This window comes from Schistocerca americana, chromosome X (assembly GCF_021461395.2).
Source record: "Schistocerca americana isolate TAMUIC-IGC-003095 chromosome X, iqSchAmer2.1, whole genome shotgun sequence".
In the NCBI taxonomy this organism is placed as follows: domain Eukaryota; kingdom Metazoa; phylum Arthropoda; class Insecta; order Orthoptera; family Acrididae; genus Schistocerca; species Schistocerca americana.
The window spans coordinates 32,066,296-32,088,668 of NC_060130.1; positions in this window are offsets into that span (position 1 = coordinate 32,066,296).

The window sequence follows — 22,373 nt, forward strand, 5'->3', positions numbered from 1 at the left end:
ACAAAAGGCACAATGCCGACTTAAGGACAAGAAGACTGACCCTTCTTACTGACTATGTTTTGAACCATTCCTGTGACACTAGTTATAGATTACGATGATTCATTTCAGGTTTACTGTATCCCTTGGACCTTCTTATTGACGATGAAACACAGAAATAGCATCGGAATTAAATAGAAAAGGCACAATGCCGACTTAAGTACAAGAAGACCTACTCTTCTATCTGTCTATGTTTTGAACCATTCCTGTGACGCTAGTTACAAATTCCGATGCTTCACTTCAGGGTTACTGTATCCCTTGGACCTTCTTATTGACGATGAAACACAGATATTGCATCGGAATTAAATACATAAGGCACAATGCCGACTTAAGTACAAGAAGACTGACTCTTCCTACTGTCTACGTTTTGAACGATTTCTGAGACATTAGTTATTGATTCCGATGCTTCACTTCAGGTTTACTGTATCCTTTGGACCTTCTAATTGGCGACGAAATGCAGAAATAGCTTCGAAATTAAATAGAAAATGCACAATGCCGACTTAAGTACAAGAAGGCTGACTCTTCTTACTGACTGTTTTGAACCATTCCTGTGACACTTATTATAGATTCCGATGCTTCACTTCAGGTTAACTGTATCCCTCTGACCTTCTTTTTGACGATGAAATACAGAGATTGCATCGGAATTAAATACAAAATGCACAATGCCGACCTAAGTAGAAGAAGACTGACTCTTCGTACTGACCATGTTTTGAACCATTCCTGAGACACTAGTTATAGATTACGATGATTCACTTCAGGTTTACTGTATCCCTCTGACATTCTTATTGACGATGAAACACTGAAATTGCATCGGAATTAAATACAAAAGGCACAATGCCGACCTAAGTACAAGAAGACTGACTCTTCCTACTGTCTATGTTTTGGACCATTCCTGTGACACTAGTTATAGATTCCGATGCTTCACTTCAGGTTTACTGTATCCCTTGGACGTTCTTATTGACGATGAAACACAGAAATTGATCCGAATTAAATAGAAAAGGCACAATGCCGACTTAAGTACAAGAAGACTGACTCTTCTTACTGACTATGGTTTGAACCATTCCTGTGACGCTAGCTACAGATTCCGATGCTTCACTTCAGGTTTACTGTATCCCTTGGACCTTCTTATTGACGATGAAACACAGATATTGCATCAGAATTAAATACAAAAGGCACAATGCCGACTTAAGTACAAGAAGACTGACTCTTCCTACTGTCTATGTTTTGAAAGATTTCTGTGACATTAGTTATTGATTCCGATGCTTCACTTCAGGTTTACTGTATCCTTTGGACCTTCTAATTGGCGACGAAATGCAGAAATAGCTCCGAAACTAAATACAAAAGGTACAATAACGACTTAAGTACAAGAAGACTGACTCTTTTTACTGACTGTTTTGACCCATTCCTGTGACACTTGTTATAGATTCCGATGCCTCACATCAGGTTTACTGTATCCCTCTGACCTTCTTTTTGGCGATGAAATACAGAAATTGCATCGGAATTAAATACAAATGGAACAATGCCGACTTAAGTACAAGAAGACTGACTCTTCGTACTGACCTTGTTTTGACCCATTCCTGTGACAGTAGTTATAGATTACGATGATTCACTTCAGGTTTACTGTATCCCTTGGACCGTCTTATTGACGATAAAACACAGATATTGCATCGGAATTAAATAGAAAAGGCAGAATGCCGACTTAAGTACAAGAAGACTGACTCTTCTTACTGGCTATGTTTTGAACCATTCCTGTGACACTAGTTACAGATTCCGATGCTTCACTTCAGGTTTACTCAATCCCTCTGACCTTCTTATTGACGATGAAACACAGAAATTGAATCGGAAGTAAATAGAAAAGGCAAAATGCTGACTTAAGTACAAGAAGAGTGACTCTTCTTACTGTCTATGATTTGAACCATTCCTGTGACACTAGTTATAGATTCCGATGCTTCACTTCAGGTTTACTGTACCCCTTGGACCTTCTTATTGACGATGAAACACAGAAATTGCATCGGAATTAAATAGAAAAGGCACAATGCCGACTTAAGTACAAGAAGACAGACACTTCTTTCTGTCTATGTTTTGAACCATTCCTGTGACGCTAGATACAGATTCCAATGCTCCACTTCAGGGTTACTGTATCCCTCTGACATTCTTATTGACGATGAAACACTGAAATTGCATCGGAATTAAATAGAAAAGGCACAATGCCGACTTAAGTACAAGAAGACTGACTCTTCCTACTGTCTATGTTTTGAACCATTCCTGTGACACTAGTTATAGATTCCGATGCTTCACTTCAGGTTAAATGTATCCCTTGGACGATCTTATTGACGATGAAACACAGAAATTGCATCGGAATTAAATAGAAAAGGCACAATGCCGACTTAAGTACAAGAAGTCTGACTCTTCTTACTGACTATGTTTTGAACCATTCCTGTGACGCTAGTTACAGATTCCGATGCTTCACTTCAGGTTTACTGAATCCCTTGGACCTTCTTATTGACGATGAAACACAGATATTGCATCAGAGTTAAATACAAAAGGCACAATGCCGACTTAAGTACAAGAAGACTGACTCTTACTACTGTCTGTGTTTTGAACCATTCCTGTGTCACTAGTTACAGATTCCGATGCTTCACTTCAGGTTTACTGTATCCCTTGCACCTTCTTATTCAGGATGAAACGCAGATATTGCATCGGAATTAAATACAAAAGGCACAATGCCGACATAAGGACAAGAAGACTGACCCTTCTTACTGACTATGTTTTGAACCATTCCTGTGACACTAGTTATAGATTACGATGATTCACTTCAGGTTTACTGTATCCCTTGGACCATCTTATTGACGATGAAACACAGAAATTGCATCGGAATTAAATACAAAAGGCATAATGCCGACTTAAGTACGAGAAGACTGACCCTTCTTACTGTCTATGTTTAGAATCATTCCTGTGACACTAGTTATAGATTCCGATGCTTCACTTCAGGTTTACTGTATTCCTTGCACCTTCTTATTGAGGATGAAACGCAGATATTGCATCGGAATTAAATACAAAAGGCACAATGCCGACTTAAGGACAAGAAGACTGACCCTTCTTACTGACTATGTTTTGAACCATTCCTGTGACACTAGTTATAGATCACGATGATTCACTTCAGGTTTACTGTATCCCTTGGACCTTCTTATTGACGATGAAACACAGAAATAGCATCGGAATTAAATAGAAAAGGCACAATGCCGACTTAAGTACAAGACGACCTACTCTTCTATCTGTCTATGTTTTGAACCATTCCTGTGACGCTAGTTACAGATTCCGATGCTTCACTTCAGGGTTACTGTATCCCTTGGACCTTCTTATTGACGATGAAACACTGAAATTGCATCGGAATTAAATACAAAAGGCACAATGCCGACTTAAGTACAAGAAGACTGACTCTTCCTACTGTCTATGTTTTGGACCATTCCTGTGACACCAGTTATAGGTTCCGATGCTTCACTTCAGGTTTACTGTATCCCTCTGACATTCTTATTGACGATGAAACACTGAAATTGCATCGGAATTAAATACAAAAGGCACAATGCCGACTTAAGTACAAGAAGACTGACTCTTCCTACTGTCTATGTTTTGGACCATTCCTGTGACACCAGTTATAGGTTCCGATGCTTCACTTCAGGTTTACTGTATCCCTTGGACGTTCTTATTGACGATGAAACACAGAAATTGCATCGGAATTAAATAGAAAAGGCACAATGCCGACTTAAGTACAAGAAGACAGACACTTCTTTCTGTCTATGTTTTGAACCATTCCTGTGACGCTAGTTACAGATTCCAATGCTCCACTTCAGGGTTACTGTATCCCTCTGACATTCTTATTGACGATGAAACACTGAAATTGCATCGGAATTAAATAGAAAAGGCACAATGCCGACTTAAGTACAAGAAGACTGACTCTTCCTACTGTCTACGTTTTGAACGATTTCTGAGACATTAGTTATTGATTCCGATGCTTCACTTCAGGTTTACTGTATCCTTTGGACCTTCTAATTGGCGACGAAATGCAGAAATAGCTTCGAAATTAAATAGAAAATGCACAATGCCGACTTAAGTACAAGAAGGCTGACTCTTCTTACTGACTGTTTTGAACCATTCCTGTGACACTTGTTATAGATTCCGATGCTTCACTTCAGGTTAACTGTATCCCTCTGACCTTCTTTTTGACGATGAAATACAGAGATTGCATCGGAATTAAATACAAAATGCACAATGCCGACCTAAGTAGAAGAAGACTGACTCTTCGTACTGACCATGTTTTGAACCATTCCTGTGACACTAGTTATAGATTACGATGATTCACTTCAGGTTTACTGTATCCCTCTGACATTCTTATTGACGATGAAACACTGAAATTGCATCGGAATTAAATACAAAAGGCACAATGCCGACTTAAGTACAAGAAGACTGACTATTCCTACTGTCTATGTTTTGGACCATTCCTGTGACACCAGTTATAGGTTCCGATGCTTCACTTCAGGTTTACTGTATCCCTTGGACGTTCTTATTGACGATGAAACACAGAAATTGCATCGGAATTAAATAGAAAAGGCACAATGCCGACTTAAGTACAAGAAGACTGACTCTTCTTACTGACTATGGTTTGAACCATTCCTGTGACGCTAGTTACAGATTCCGATGCTTCACTTCAGGTTTACTGTATCCCTTGGACCTTCTTATTGACGATGAAACACAGATATTGCATCAGAATTAAATACAAAAGGCACAATGCCGAATTAAGTACAAGAAGACTGACTCTTCCTACTGTCTATGTTTTGAACGATTTCTGTGACATTAGTTATTGATTCCGATGCTTCACTTCAGGTTTACTGTATCCTTTGGACCTTCTAATTGGCGACGAAATGCAGAAATAGCTTCGAAACTAAATACAAAAGGTACAATAACGACTTAAGTACAAGAAGACTGACTCTTCTTACTGACTGTTTTGAACCATTCCTGTGAAACTTGTTATAGATTCCGATGCTTCACTTCAGGTTTACTGTATCCCTCTGACCTTCTTTTTGACGATGAAATACAGAAATTGCATCGGAATTAAATACAAAAGGAAAAATGCCGACTTAAGTACAAGAAGACTGACTCTTCGTACTGACCTTGTTTTGAACCATTCCTGTGACAGTAGTTATAGATTACGATGATTCACTTCAGGTTTACTGTATCCCTTGGACCTTCTTATTGACGATGAAACACAGATATTGCATCAGAGTTAAATACAAAAGGCACAATGCCGACTTAAGTACAAGAAGACTGACTCTTACTACTGTCTGTGTTTTGAACCATTCCTGTGTCACTAGTTACAGATTCCGATGCTTCACTTCAGGTTTACTGTATCCCTTGCACCTTCTTATTCAGGATGAAACGCAGATATTGCATCGGAATTAAATACAAAAGGCACAATGCCGACATAAGGACAAGAAGACTGACCCTTCTTACTGACTATGTTTTGAACCATTCCTGTGACACTAGTTATAGATTACGATGATTCACTTCAGGTTTACTGTATCCCTTGGACCATCTTATTGACGATGAAACACAGAAATAGCATCGGAATTAAATAGAAAAGGCACAATGCCGACTTAAGTACAAGAAGACCTACTCTTCTATCTGTCTATGTTTTGAACCATTCCTGTGACGCTAGTTACAGATTCCGATGCTTCACTTCAGGGTTACTGTATCCCTTGGACCTTCTTATTGACGATGAAACACAGATATTGCATCAGAATTAAATACATAAGGCACAATGCCGACTTAAGTACAAGAAGACTGACTCTTCCTACTGTCTACGTTTTGAACGATTTCTGAGACATTAGTTATTGATTCCGATGCTTCACTTCAGGTTTACTGTATCCTTTGGACCTTCTAATTGGCGACGAAATGCAGAAATAGCTTCGAAATTAAATACAAAAGGCACAATGCCGACTTAAGTACAAGAAGGTTGACTCTTCTTACTGACTGTTTTGAACCATTCCTGTGACACTTGTTATAGTTTCCGATGCTTCACTTCAGGTTAACTGTATCCCTCTGACCTTCTTTTTGACGATGAAATACAGAGATTGCATCGGAATTAAATACAAAATGCACAATGCCGACCTAAGTAGAAGAAGACTGACTCTTCGTACTGACCATGTTTTGAACCATTCCTGAGACACTAGTTATAGATTACGATGATTCACTTCAGGTTTACTGTATCCCTCTGACATTCTTATTGACGATGAAACACTGAAATTGCATCGGAATTAAATACAAAAGGCACAATGCCGACCTAAGTACAAGAAGACTGACTCTTCCTACTGTCTATGTTTTGGACCATTCCTGTGACACTAGTTATAGATTCCGATGCTTCACTTCAGGTTTACTGTATCCCTTGGACGTTCTTATTGACGATGAAACACAGAAATTGATCCGAATTAAATAGAAAAGGCACAATGCCGACTTAAGTACAAGAAGACTGACTCTTCTTACTGACTATGGTTTGAACCATTCCTGTGACGCTAGCTACAGATTCCGATGCTTCACTTCAGGTTTACTGTATCCCTTGGACCTTCTTATTGACGATGAAACACAGATATTGCATCAGAATTAAATACAAAAGGCACAATGCCGACTTAAGTACAAGAAGACTGACTCTTCCTACTGTCTATGTTTTGAAAGATTTCTGTGACATTAGTTATTGATTCCGATGCTTCACTTCAGGTTTACTGTATCCTTTGGACCTTCTAATTGGCGACGAAATGCAGAAATAGCTTCGACACTAAATACAAAAGGTACAATAACGACTTAAGTACAAGAAGACTGACTCTTTTTACTGACTGTTTTGACCCATTCCTGTGACACTTGTTATAGATTCCGATGCTTCACTTCAGGTTTACTGTATCCCTCTGACCTTCTTTTTGGCGATGAAATACAGAAATTACATCGGAATTAAATACAAATGGAACAATGCCGACTTAAGTACAAGAAGACTGACTCTTCGTACTGACCTTGTTTTGAACCATTCCTGTGACAGTAGTTATAGATTACGATGATTCACTTCAGGTTTACTGTATCCCTTGGACCTTCTTATTGACGATGAAACACAGATATTGCATCGGAATTAAATAGAAAAGGCAGAATGCCGACTTAAGTACAAGAAGACTGACTCTTCTTACTGACTATGTTTTGAACCATTCCTGTGACACTAGTTACAGATTCCGATGCTTCACTTCAGGTTTACTCAATCCCTCTGACCTTCTTATTGACGATGAAACACAGAAATTGAATCGGAAGTAAATAGAAAAGGCAAAATGCTGACTTAAGTACAAGAAGAGTGACTCTTCTTACTGTCTATGATTTGAACCATTCCTGTGACACTAGTTATAGATTCCGATGCTTCACTTCAGGTTTACTGTACCCCTTGGACCTTCTTATTGACGATGAAACACAGAAATTGCATCGGAATTAAATAGAAAAGGCACAATGCCGACTTAAGTACAAGAAGACAGACACTTCTTTCTGTCTATGTTTTGAACCATTCCTGTGACGCTAGTTACAGATTCCAATGCTCCACTTCAGGGTTACTGTATCCCTCTGACATTCTTATTGATGATGAAACACTGAAATTGCATCGGAATTAAATAGAAAAGGCACAATGCCGACTTAAGTACAAGAAGACTGACTCTTCCTACTGTCTATGTTTTGAACCATTCCTGTGACACTAGTTATAGATTCCGATGCTTCACTTCTGGTTTAATGTATCCCTTGGACGATCTTATTGACGATGAAACACAGAAATTGCATCGGAATTAAATAGAAAAGGCACAATGCCGACTTAAGTACAAGAAGACTGACTCTTCTTACTGACTATGTTTTGAACCATTCCTGTGACGCTAGTTACAGATTCCGATGCTTCACTTCAGGTTTACTGAATCCCTTGGACCTTCTTATTGACGATGAAACACAGATATTGCATCAGAGTTAAATACAAAAGGCACAATGCCGACTTAAGTACAAGAAGACTGACTCTTACTACTGTCTGTGTTTTGAACCATTCCTGTGTCACTAGTTACAGATTCCGATGCTTCACTTCAGGTTTACTGTATCCCTTGCACCTTCTTATTCAGGATGAAACGCAGATATTGCATCGGAATTAAATACAACAGGCACAATGCCGACATAAGGACAAGAAGACTGACCCTTCTTACTGACTATGTTTTGAACCATTCCTGTGACACTAGTTATAGATTACGATGATTCACTTCAGGTTTACTGTATCCCTTGGACCATCTTATTGACGATGAAACACAGAAATTGCATCGGAATTAAATACAAAAGGCATAATGCCGACTTAAGTACAAGAAGACTGACCCTTCTTACTGTCTATGTTTAGAACCATTCCTGTGACACTAGTTATAGTTTCCGATGCTTCACTTCAGGTTTACTGTATTCCTTCCACCTTCTTATTGAGGATGAAACGCAGATATTGCATCGGAATTAAATACAAAAGGCACAATGCCGACTTATGGACAAGAAGACTGACCCTTCTTACTGACTATGTTTTGAACCATTCCTGTGACACTAGTTATAGATCACGATGATTCACTTCAGGTTTACTGTATCCCTTGGACCTTCTTATTGACGATGAAACACAGAAATAGCATCGCAATTAAATAGAAAAGGCACAATGCCGACTTAAGTACAAGACGACCTACTCTTCTATCTGTCTATGTTTTGAACCATTCCTGTGACGCTAGTTACAGATTCCGATGCTTCACTTCAGGGTTACTGTATCCCTTGGACCTTCTTATTGACGATGAAACACAGATATTGCATCGGAATTAAATACATAAGGCACAATGCCGACTTAAGTACAAGAAGACTGACTCTTCCTACTGTCTACGTTTTGAACGATTTCTGAGACATTAGTTATTGATTCCGATGCTTCACTTCAGGTTTACTGTATCCTTTGGACCTTCTAATTGGCGACGAAATGCAGAAATAGCTTCGAAATTAAATAGAAAATGCACAATGCCGACTTAAGTACAAGAAGGCTGACTCTTCTTACTGACTGTTTTGAACCATTCCTGTGACACTTGTTATAGATTCCGATGCTTCACTTCAGGTTAACTGTATCCCTCTGACCTTCTTTTCGACGATGAAATACAGAGATTGCATTTGAATTAAATACAAAATGCACAATGCCGACCTAAGTAGAAGAAGACTGACTCTTCGTACTGACCATGTTTTGAACCATTCCTGTGACACTAGTTATAGATTACGATGATTCACTTCAGGTTTACTGTATCCCTCTGACATTCTTATTGACGATGAAACACTGAAATTGCATCGGAATTAAATACAAAAGGCACAATGCCGACTTAAGTACAAGAAGACTGACTCTTCCTACTGGCTATGTTTTGGACCATTCCTGTGACACCAGTTATAGGTTCCGATGCTTCACTTCAGGTTTACTGTATCCCTTGGACGTTCTTGTTGACGATGAAACACAGAAATTGCATCGGAATTAAATAGAAAAGGCACAATGCCGACTTAAGTACAAGAAGACTGACTCTTCTTACTGACTATGGTTTGAACCATTCCTGTGACGCTAGTTACAGATTCCGATGCTTCACTTCAGGTTTACTGTATCCCTTGGACCTTCTTATTGACGATGAAACACAGATATTGCATCAGAATTAAATACAAAAGGCACAATGCCGACTTAAGTACAAGAAGACTGACTCTTCCTACTGTCTATGTTTTGAACGATTTCTGTGACATTAGTTATTGATTCCGATGCTTCACTTCAGGTTTACTGTATCCTTTGGACCTTCTAATTGGCGACGAAATGCAGAAATAGCTTCGAAACTAAATACAAAAGGTACAATAACGACTTAAGTACAAGAAGACTGACTCTTCTTACTGACTGTTTTGAACCATTCCTGTGACACTTGTTATAGATTCCGATGCTTCACTTCAGGTTTACTGTATCCCTCTGACCTTCTTTTTGACGATGAAATACAGAAATTGCATCGGAATTAAATACAAAAGGAAAAATGCCGACTTAAGTACAAGAAGACTGACTCTTCGTACTGACCTTGTTATGAACCATTCCTGTGACAGTAGTTATAGATTACGATGATCCACTTCAGGTTTACTGTATCCCTTGGACCTTCTTATTGACGATGAAACACAGATATTGCATCAGAGTTAAATACAAAAGGCACAATGCCGACTTAAGTACAAGAAGACTGACTCTTACTACTGTCTGTGTTTTGAACCATTCCTGTGTCACTAGTTACAGATTCCGATGCTTCACTTCAGGTTTACTGTATCCCTTGCACCTTCTTATTCAGGATGAAACGCAGATATTGCATCGGAATTAAATACAAAAGGCACAATGCCGACATAAGGACAAGAAGACTGACCCTTCTTACTGACTATGTTTTGAACCATTCCTGTGACACTAGTTATAGATTACGATGATTCACTTCAGGTTTACTGTATCCCTTGGACCATCTTATTGACGATGAAACACAGAAATAGCATCGGAATTAAATAGAAACGGCACAATGCCGACTTAAGTACAAGAAGACCTACTCTTCTATCTGTCTATGTTTTGAACCATTCCTGTGACGCTAGTTACAGATTCCGATGCTTCACTTCAGGGTTACTGTATCCCTTGGACCTTCTTATTGACGATGAAACACAGATATTGCATCAGAATTAAATACATAAGGCACAATGCCGACTTAAGTACAAGATGACTGACTCTTCCTACTGTCTACGTTTTGAACGATTTCTGAGACATTAGTTATTGATTCCGATGCTTCACTTCAGGTTTACTGTATCCTTTGGACCTTCTAATTGGCGACGAAATGCAGAAATAGCTTCGAAATTAAATACAAAAGGCACAATGCCGACTTAAGTACAAGAAGGCTGACTCTTCTTACTGACTGTTTTGAACCATTCCTGTGACACTTGTTATAGTTTCCGATGCTTCACTTCAGGTTAACTGTACCCCTCTGACCTTCTTTTTGACGATGAAATACAGAGATTGCATCGGAATTAAATACAAAATGCACAATGCCGACCTAAGTACAAGAAGACTGACTCTTCGTACTGACCATGTTTTGAACCATTCCTGTGACACTAGTAATAGATTACGATGATTCACTTCAGGTTTACTGTATCCCTCTGACATTCTTATTGACGATGAAACACTGAAATTGCATCGGAATTAAATACAACAGGCACAATGCCGACTTAAGTACAAGAAGACTGACTCTTCCTACTGTCTATGTTTTGAACCATTCCTGTGACACTAGTTATAGATTCCGATGCTTCACTTCAGGTTTACTGTATCCCTTGGACGTTCTTATTGACGATGAAACACAGAAATTGCATCGGAATTAAATAGAAAAGGCACAATGCCGACTTAGGTACAAGAAGACTGACTCAACTTACTGACTATGGTTTGAACCATTCCTGTGACGCTAGTTACAGATTCCGATGCTTCACTTCAGGTTTACTGTATCCCTTGGACCTTCTTATTGACGATGAAACAGAGATATTGCATCAGAATTAAATACAAAAGGCACAATGCCGACTTAAGTACAAGAAGACTGACACTTCCTACTGTCTATGTTTTGAACGATTTCTGTGACATTAGTTATTGATTCCGATGCTTCACTTCAGGTTTACTGTATCCTTTGGAACTTCTAATTGGCGACGAAATGCAGAAATAGCTTCGAAACTACATACAAAAGGCACAATGCCGACTTAAGTACAAGAAGACTGACTCTTCTTACTGACTGTTTTGAACCATTCCTGTGACACTTGTTATAGATTCCGATGCTTCACTTCAGGTTTACTGTATCCCTCTGACCTTCCTTTTGACGATGAAATACAGAAATTGCATCGGAATTAAATACAAAAGGCACAATGCCGACTTAAGTACAAGAAGACCGACTCTTCCTACTGTCTATGTTTTGAACCATTCCTGTGACACTAGTTATAGATTACGATGCTTCACGTCAGGTTTACTGTATCCCTTGGACGTTCTTATTGACGATGAAACACAGAAATTGCATCGGAATTAAATAGAAAAGGCACAATGCCGACTTAAGTACAAGAAGACTGACTCATCTTACTGACTATGGTTTGAACCATTCCTGTGACGCTAGTTACAGATTCCGATGCTTCACTTCAGGTTTACTGTATCCCTTGGACCTTCTTATTGACGATGAAACACAGAAATTGCATCGGAATTAAATAGAAAAGGCACAATGCCGACTTAAGTACAAGAAGACTGACTCATCTTACTGACTATGGTTTGAACCATTCCTGTGACGCTAGTTACAGATTCCGATGCTTCACTTCAGGTTTACTGTATCCCTTGCACCTTCTTATTGACGATGAAACACAGATATTGCATCAGAATTAAATACAAAAGGCACAATGCCGACTTAAGTACAAGAAGACTGACTCTTACTACTGTCTGTGTTTTGAACCATTCCTGTGTCACTAGTTACAGATTCCGATGCTTCACTTCAGGTTTACTGTATCCCTTGCACCTTCTTATTCAGGATGAAACGCAGATATTGCATCGGAATTAAATACAAAAGGCACAATGCCGACTTAAGGACAAGAAGACTGACCCTTCTTACTGACTATGTTTTGAGCCATTCCTGTGACACTAGTTATAGATTACGATGATTCACTTCAGGTTTACTGTATCCCTTGGACCTTCTTATTGACGATGAAACACAGAAATAGCATCGGAATTAAATAGAAAAGGCACAATGCCGACTTAAGTACAAGAAGACCTACTCTTCTATCTGTCTATGTTTTGAACCATTCCTGTGACGCTAGTTACATATTCCGATGCTTCACTTCAGGGTTACTGTATCCCTTGGACCTTCTTATTGACGATGAAACACAGATATTGCATCGGAATTAAATACATAAGGCACAATGCCGACTTAAGTACAAGAAGACTGACTCTTCCTACTGTCTACGTTTTGAACGATTTCTGAGACATTAGTTATTGATTCCGATGCTTCACTTCAGGTTTACTGTATCCTTTGGACCTTCTAATTGGCAACGAAATGCAGAAATAGCTTCGAAATTAAATACAAAAGGCACAATGCCGACTTAAGTACAAGAAGGCTGACTCTTCTTACTGACTGTTTTGAACCATTCCTGTGACACTTGTTATAGATTCCGATGCTTCACTTCAGGTTAACTGTATCCCTCTGACCTTCTTTTTGACGATGAAATACAGAGATTGCATCGGAATTAAATACAAAATGCACAATGCCGACCTAAGTACAAGAAGACTGACTCTTCGTACTGACCATGTTTTGAACCATTCCTGTGACACTAGTTATAGATTACGATGATTCACTTCAGGTTTACTGTATCCCTCTGACATTCTTATTGACGATGAAACACTGAAATTGCATCGGAATTAAATACAAAATGCACAATGCCGACTTAAGTACAAGAAGACTGACTCTTCCTACTGTCTATGTTTTGAACCATTCCTGTGACACTAGTTATAGATTCCGATGCTTCACTTCAGGTTTACTGTATCCCTTGGACGTTCTTATTGACGATGAAACACAGAAATTGCATCGGAATTAAATAGAAAAGCACAATGCCGACTTAAGTACAAGAAGACTGACTCATCTTACTGACTATGGTTTGAACCATTCCTGTGACGCTAGTTACAGATTCCGATGCTTCACTTCAGGTTTACTGTATCCCTTGGACCTTCTTATTGACGATGAAACACAGATATTGCATCAGAATTAAATACAAAAGGCATAATGCCGACTTAAGTACAAGAAGACTGACTCTTCCTACTGTCTATGTTTTGAACGATTTCTGTGACATTAGTTATTGATTCCGATGCTTCACTTCAGGTTTACTGTATCCTTTGGAACTTCTAATTGGCGACGAAATGCAGAAATAGCTTCGAAACTAAATACAAAAGGCACAATGCCGACTTAAGTACAAGAAGACTGACTCTTCTTACTGACTGTTTTGAACCATTCCTGTGACACTTGTTATAGATTCCGATGCTTCGCTTCAGGTTTACTGTATCCCTCTGACCTTCTTTTTGACGATGAAATACAGAAATTGCATCGGAATTAAATACAAAATTCACAATGCCGACTTAAGTACAAGAAGACTGACTCTTCGTACTGACCATGTTTTGAACCATTCCTGCGACACTAGTTATAGATCACGATGATTCACTTCAGGTTTACTGTATCCCTTGGACCTTCTTATTGACGATGAAAGACAGATATTGCATCGGAATTAAATAGAAAAGGCACAATGCGGACTTAAGTACAAGAAGACTGACTCTTCTTACTGACTATGTTTTGAACCATTCCTGTGACACTAGTTATAGATTCCGATGCTTCACTTCAGGTTTACTCAATCCCTCTGACCTTCTTATTGACGATGAAACACAGAAATTGCATCGGAAGTAAATAGAAAATTCACAATGCTGACTTAAGTACAAGAAGACTGACTCTTCTTACTGTCTATGTTTAGAACCATTCCTGTGACACTAGTTATAGATTCCGATGCTTCACTTCAGGTTTACTGTATCCCTCTGACCTTCTTATTGACCATGAGGCACAGAAATAGAATCGGTATTAAATACAAATGGCACAATGCCGACTTAAGTACAAGAAGACTGACTCTTCTTACTGACCATGTTTGGAACCATTCCTGTGGCACTATAGATTACGATGATTCACTTCAGGTTTACTGTATCCCTCTGACATTCTTATTGACGATGAAACACTGAAATTGCATCGGAATTAAATACAAAAGGCACAATGCCGACTTAAGTACAAGAAGACTGACTCTTCCTACTGTCTATGTTTTGAACCATTCCTGTGACACTAGTTATAGATTCCGATGCTTCACTTCAGGTTTACTGTATCCCTTGGACGTTCTTATTGACGATGAAACACAGAAATTGCATCGGAATTAAATAGAAAAGGCACAATGCCGACTTAAGTACAAGAAGACTGACTCTTCTCACTGACTCTGGTTTGAACCATTCCTGTGACGCTAGTTACAGATTCCGATGCTTCACTTCAGGTTTACTGTATCCCTTGGACCTTCTTATTGACGATGAAACACAGATATTGCATCAGAATTAAATACAAAAGGCACAATGCCGACTTAAGTACAAGAAGACTGACTCTTCCTACTGTCTATGTTTTGAACGATTTCAGTGACATTAGTTATTGATTCCGATGCTTCACTTCAGGTTTACTGTATCCTTTGGACCTTCTAATTGGCGACGAAATGCAGAAATAGGTTCGAAACTAAATACAAAAGGCACAATGCCGACTTAAGTACAAGAAGACTGACTCTTCTCACTGACTGTTTTGAACCATTCCTGTGACACTTGTTATAGATACCGATGCTTCACTTCAGGTTTACTGTATCCCTCTGACCTTCTTTTTGACGATGAAATACAGAAATTGCATCGGAATTAAATACAAAATTCACAATGCCGACTTAAGTACAAGAAGACTGACTCTTCGTACTGACCATGTTTTGAACCATTCCTGTGACACTAGTTATAGATTACGATGATTCACTTCAGGTTTACTGTATCCCTTGGACCTTCTTATTGACGATGAAACACAGATATTGCATCGGAATTAAATAGAAAAGGCACAATGCCGACTTAAGTACAAGAAGACTGACTCTTCTTACTGACTATGTTTTGAACCATTCCTGTGACACTAGTTATAGATTCCGATGCTTCACTTCAGGTTTACTCAATCCCTCTGACCTTCTTATTGACGATGAAACACAGAAATTGCATCGGAAGTAAATAGAAAAGGCACAATGCTGACTTAAGTACAAGAAGACTGACTCTTCTTACTGTCTATGTTTTGAACCATTCCTGTGACACTAGTTATAGATTCCGATGCTTCACTTCAGGTTTACTGTATCCCTTGGACGTTCTTATTGACGATGAAACACAGAAATTGCATCGGAATTAAATAGAAAAGGCACAATGCCGACTTAAGTACAAGAAGACTGACACTTCTTTCTGTCTATGGTTTGAACCATTCCTGTGACGCTAGTTACAGATTCCACTGCTCCACTTCAGGGTTACTGTATCCCTCTGACATTCTTATTGACGATGAAACACTGAAATTGCATCGGAATTAAATAGAAAAGGCACAATGCCGACTTAAGTACAAGAAGACTGACTCTTCCTACTGTCTATGCTTTGAACCATTCCTGTGACACTAGTTATAGATTCCAATGCTTCACTTCAGGTTTAATGTATCCCTTGGACGATCTTATTGACGATGAAACACAGAAATTGCATCGGAATTAAATAGAAAAGGCACAATGCCGACTTAAGTACAAGAAGACTGACTCTTCTTACTGACTATGTTTTGAACCATTCCTGTGACGCTAGTTACAGATTCCGATGCTTCACTTAAGGTTTACTGTATCCCTTGGACCTTCTTATTGACGATGAAACACAGATATTGCATCAGAATTAAATACAAAAGGCACAATGCCGACTTAAGTACAAGAAGACTGACTCTTACTACTGTCTGTGTTTTGAACCATTCCTGTGTCACTAGTCACAGATTCCGATGCTTCACTTCAGGTTTACTGTATCCTTTGGACCGTCTAATTGGCGACGAAATGCAGAAAAAGCTTCGGAATTAAATACAAAAGGCACAATGCCGACTTAAGTACAAGAAGACTGACTCTTCTTACTGTCTGTTTCGAACCATTCCTGTGACACTTGTTATAGATTCCGTGGCTTCACTTCAGGTTTACTGTATCCCTCTGACCTTCTTATTGACCATGAGGCACAGAAATAGCATCGGTATTAAATACAAATGGCACAATGCAGACTTAAGTACAAGAAGACTGACACATCTTACTGACTATGTTTTGAACCATTCCTGTGACACTAGTTATAGATTACGATGATTCACTACAGGTTTACTGTATCCCTTGGACCTTCTTATTGACGATGAAACACAGAAATTGCATCGGAAAAAATTAGGAAAGGCACAATGCCGACTTAAGTACAAGAAGACTGACTCTTCTTACTGACCATGTTTGGAACCATTCCTGTGACACTAGTTATAGATTCCGATGCCTCACTTCAGGTTTTCTGTATCCCTCTGACCTTCTTATTGACGATCAATCACAGATATTGCCTCGGAATTAAATATATAAGGCACAATGCCGACTTAAGTACAAGAAGACTGACTCTTCTTACTGACTATGTTTTGAACCATTCCTGTGACACTAGTTATAGATCCCGATGTTTCACTTCAGGTTCACTGTATCCCTGTGACCTTCTTATTGACGACGAAACACAGAAATTGCATCGGAATTAAATAGAAAAGGCACAATGCCGACTTAAGTACAAGAAGACTGACTCTTCTTACTGTCTATGTTTTGAACCATTCCTGTGACACTAGTTATAGATTCCGATGCTTCACTTCAGATTTACTGTATCGCTGGGACCTACTTATTGACGATGAAACACAGAAATTGCATCGGAATTACATAGAAAAGGCACAATGCCGACTTAAGTACAAGAAGACTGACTCTTCTCTCTGTCTATGATTTGAACCATTCCTGTGACGCTAGTTACAGATTCCGATGCTTCACTTCAGGGTTACTGTATCCCTCTGACATTCTTATTGACGATGAAACACAGAAATTGCATCGGAATTAAACACAAAAGGCACAATGCCGACTTATGTATAAGAAGACTGACTCTTCTTACTGACTGTTTTGAACCATTCCTGTGACACCAGTTATAGATTCCGATGCTTCACTTAAGGTTTACTGTATCCCTCTGACCTTCTTTTTGACGATGAAACACAGAAATTGCTTCGGAAGTAAATACAAAAGGCACAATGTCGACTTAAGTACAAAAAGACTGACTCTTCTTACTGTCTATGTTTTGAACCATTCCTGTGTCACTAGTTACAGATTCCGATGCTTCACTTCAGGGTTACTGTATCCCTCTGACATCCTTATTGACGATGAAACACTGAAATTGCATCGGAATTAAATAGAAAAGGTCCAATGCCGACTTAAGTACAAGAAGACTGACTCATCCTACTGTCTATATTTTGAACCATCCCTGTGACACTAATTATAGATTCCGATGCTTCACTTCAAGATTACTGTATCCCTTGGACGTTCTTATTGATGATAAAACACAGAAATTGCATCGGAATTAAATGCAAAAGGCACAATGCCGACTTAAGTACAAGAAGACTGACTCTTCTTACTGACTACGTTTTGAACCATTCCTGTGACGCTAGTTACAGATTCCGATGCTTCACTTCAGGTTTACTGTATCCCTTGGACCTTCTTATTCAGGATGAAACACAGATATTGCATCGGAATTAAATACAAAAGGCAAAATGCCGACTTAAGTACAAGAAGACTGACTCTTACTACTGTCTATGTTTTGAACCATTCCTGTGTCACTAGTTACAGATTCCGATGCTTCACTTCAGGTTTACTGTATCCCTCTGACCTTCTTTTTGACGATGAAACACAGAAATTGCATCGGAATTAAATACAAAAGGCACAATGCCGACTTAAGTACAAGAAGACTGACTCTTCCTACTGTCTATGATTTGAACGATTCCTGTGACATTAGTTATTGATTCCGATGCTTCACTTTAGGTTTACTGTATCCTTGGGACCTTCTAATTGGCGACGAAGTGCAGAAATAGCTTCGGAATTAAATACAAAAGGCACAATGCCGACTTACGTACAAGAAGACTGACTCTTCTTACCGTCTGTTTTGAACCAGTCCTGTGACACTTGTTATAGATTCCGTGGCTTCACTTCAGGTTTACTGTATCCCTCTGACATTCTTATTGACGATGAAACACAGATATTGCATCGGAATTAAATAGAAAAGGCACAATGCCGACTTAAGTACAAAAAGACTGACTCTTCCTACTGGCTATGTTTTGAACCATTCCTCTGACACTAGTTACGGATACCGATGCTTCACTTCACGTGTACTGTATCCTTCTGACCTTCTTTTTGACGATGAAACACAGAAATTGCATCGGAATTAAATACAAAAGGCACAATGCCGACTTAAGTACAAGAAGACTGACTCTCCCTACTGTCAATGTTTTGATCGATTCCTGTGACATTAGTTATTGATTCCGATGCTTCACATCAGGTTTACTGTATCCCTTGGACGTTCTTATTGACGATGAAACACAGAAATTGCATCGGAATTAAATAGAAAAGGCACAATGCCGACTTAAGTACAAGAAGACTGACACTTCTTTCTGTCTATGTTTTGAACCATTCCTGTGACGCTAGTTACAGATTCCAATGCTCCACTTCAGGGTTACTGTATCCCTCTGACATTCTTATTGACGATGAAACACTGAAATTGCATCGGAATTAAATAGAAAAGGCACAATGCCGACTTAAGTACAAGAAGACTGACTCTTCCTACTGTCTATGCTTTGAACCATTCCTGTGACACTAGTTATAGATTCCAATGCTTCACTTCTGGTTTAATGTATCCCTTGGACGATCTTATTGACGATGAAACACAGAAATTGCATCGGAATTAAATAGAATAGGCACAATGCCGACTTAAGTACAAGAAGACTGACTCTTCTTACTGACTATGTTTTGAACCATTCCTGTGACGCTAGTTACAGATTCCGATGCTTCACTTCAGGTTTACTGTATCCCTTGGACCTTCTTATTGACGATGAAACACAGATATTGCATCAGAATTAAATACAAAAGGCACAATGCCGACTTAAGTACAAGAAGACTGACTCTTACTACTGTCTGTGTTTTGAACCATTCCTGTGTCACTAGTCACAGATTCCGATGCTTCACTTCAGGTTTACTGTATCCTTTGGACCGTCTAATTGGCGACGAAATGCAGAAAAAGCTTCGGAATTAAATACAAAAGGCACAATGCCGACTTAAGTACAAGAAGACTGACTCTTCTTACTGTCTGTTTCGAACCATTCCTGTGACACTTGTTATAGAGTCCGTGGCTTCACTTAAGGTTTACTGTATCCCTCTGACCTTCTTATTGACCATGAGGCACAGAAATAGCATCGGTATTAAATACAAATGGCACAATGCCGACTTAAGTACAAGAAGACTGACACATCTTACTGACTATGTTTTGAACCATTCCTGTGACACTAGTTATAGATTACGATGATTCACTACAGGTTTACTGTATCCCTTGGACCTTCTTATTGACGATGAAACACAGAAATTGCATCGGAAAAAATTAGGAAAGGCACAATGCCGACTTAAGTACAAGAAGACTGACTCTTCTTACTGACCATGTTTGGAACCATTCCTGTGACACTAGTTATAGATTCCGATGCCTCACTTCAGGTTTTCTGTATCCCTCTGACCTTCTTATTGACGATCAATCACAGATATTGCCTCGGAATTAAATATATAAGGCACAATGCCGACTTAAGTACAAGAAGACTGACTCTTCTTACTGACTATGTTTTGAACCATTCCTGTGACACTAGTTATAGATTCCGATGTTTCACTTCAGGTTCACTGTATCCCTGTGACCTTCTTATTGACGACGAAACACAGAAATTGCATCGGAATTAAATAGAAAAGGCACAATGCCGACTTAAGTACAAGAAGACTGACTCTTCCTACTGTCTATGATTTGAACGATTCCTGTGACATTAGTTATTGATTCCGATGCTTCACTTTAGGTTTACTGTATCCTTGGGACCTTCTAATTGGCGACGAAGTGCAGAAATAGCTTCGGAATTAAATACAAAAGGCACAATGCCGACTTACGTACAAGAAGACTGACTCTTCTTACTGTCTGTTTTGAACCAGTCCTGTGACACTTGTTATAGATTCCGTGGCTTCACTTCAGGTTTACTGTATCCCTCTGACCTTTTTTTTGACGATGAAACACAGAAATTGCACCGGAATTAAATACAAAAGGCACAATGCCGACTTAAGTACAAGAAGACTGACCCTTCCTACTGTCTATGTTTTGAACGATTCCTGTGACATTAATTATAGATTCCGATGCTTCACATCAGGTTTACTGTATCCTATGGACATTCTTATTGACGATGAAACACAGAAAATGCATGGGAATTAAATACAAAACGCACAATGGCGACTTAAGTACAAGAAGACTGACTCTTCTTACTGTCTAAGTTTTGAACCAATCCTGTGACACTAGTTATAGATTCCGATGCTTCACTTCAGATTTACTGTATAACCTTGCTCCTTCTTATTGACGATGAAACACAGATATTGCATCGGAATTAAGTACAAAAGGCACAATGCCGACTTAAGTACAAGAAGACTAACCCTTCTTAATGTCTATGTCTTGAACCACTCCTGTGACACTAGTTATAGATTCCGATGCTTCACTACAGGTTTACTGTATCCCTCTGACCTTCCTATTGACCATGAAACACAGAAATAGCATCGGTATTAAATACGAAAGGCACAATGCCGTCTTAAGTACTAGAAGACTGACTCTTGGAACTGACTATGTTTTGAACCATTCCTGTGACACTAGTTATAGATTACGATGATTCACTTCAGGTTTACTGTATCCCTTGGACCTTCTTATTGACGATGAAACACAGAAATTGCATGGGAAAAAAATAGAAAAGGCACAATGCCGACTTAAGTACCAGAAGACTGACTCTTCTTACTGACTATGTTTGGAACCATTCCTGTGACACTAGTTATAGATTCCGATGCCTCACTTCAGGGTTTCTGTATCCCTCTGACATTCTTATTGACGATGAAACACAGATATTGCATCGGAATTAAATAGAAAAGGCACAATGCCGACTTAAGTACAAAAAGACTGACTCTTCCTACTGGCTATGTTTTGAACCATTCCTCTGACACTAGTTACGGATACCGATGCTTCACTTCAGGTGTACTGTATCCTTCTGACCTTCTTTTTGACGATGAAACACAGAAATTGCTTCGGAATTAAATACAAAAGGCACAATGCCGACTTAAGTACAAGAAGACTGACTCTCCCTACTGTCAATGTTTTGATCGATTCCTGTGACATTAGTTATTGATTCCGATGCTACACTTCAGGTTTACTGTATCCTTTGGACCTTCTAATTGGCGACGAAATGCAGAAATAGCTTCGGAATTAAATACAAATGGCACAATGCCGACTTAAGTACAAGAAGACTGACACTTCTTACTGACTG